This window comes from Haematobia irritans, chromosome 5 (genome assembly GCF_050003625.1).
Source record: "Haematobia irritans isolate KBUSLIRL chromosome 5, ASM5000362v1, whole genome shotgun sequence".
In the NCBI taxonomy this organism is placed as follows: Eukaryota; Metazoa; Arthropoda; class Insecta; order Diptera; family Muscidae; genus Haematobia; species Haematobia irritans.
In genome coordinates this window covers 35458597-35459362 of record NC_134401.1, presented here as the reverse complement: position 1 = coordinate 35459362, position 766 = coordinate 35458597, and the positions used below count along the sequence as shown (strand labels likewise).

Genomic DNA, 766 nt, shown 5'->3' with positions numbered 1-766 from the left:
TTTGCAGCAATGTTTTCGAGAGAAGTTCACCACTGTGGTATCACAATGGACTGAATAGTCTAAGTGAGCCTGATACATCGGGCTGCCACATAACCTAACCTAACCTAATGTTTTCGATGAAAGTGAAAGCTAATAATGACATGAAAAGACATAATTTGTATTATAGAAATTGTCTTTTATACGATTATTTCTAATAAATGCGAATATAAATGCATTTAGTTCGTATTATCCGTTTATGAAGAAATTTGTCAACATCTCAATGTTCCACCTTTTATTGCGAATGCTACTTTTTGTGCCACTTTTTGAAATTATCACCGGTAACTCTATTTTCTATCTCTCTACTTTTATTGAACGCTATAAATAAAATAAAATAAAAAATAATTTCCGCCCGAGCAGGGACTTGAACCCTGGACCCTTGGATTAAAAGTCCAATGCTCTACCGACTGAGCTACCCGGGCTTGTGCCGTTATTGTGTCAAAGACGCTTCTTAATGCCCCATGAGCAGAAACATCGCTCTAGCGATAGGCTTTAATACCCACAGTATTGAATAAAATTAAGAAAATAAATTCTTAAACCTTAATGTTTTGTTTGTTTTGTTTTTTTGTATTTAGAATTTACGAAAATAGTTTTTGTTGGCCTCTCGTCATCAACCCCCTGCCCGGCATGGACATGTGATCGAAAACACAGAACACACACACAAATCGACCATAATGAATGAATGGTTGACTGACACATGGTTGGTTGTTTGCCGCTCGCCGCTCAGCGC

General features: G+C 37.2%; 1 non-coding gene across 1 annotated transcript; it reads right to left on the bottom strand.

Moving 5' to 3' along the window:
* Positions 1-385: 385 nt before the first annotated feature.
* TRNAK-UUU (transfer RNA lysine (anticodon UUU)) lies at positions 386-458 on the bottom strand. Its single transcript has one exon. It is a non-coding gene; the product is annotated as a tRNA-Lys (tRNA).
* Between the last annotated feature and the right edge of the window lie 308 nt (positions 459-766).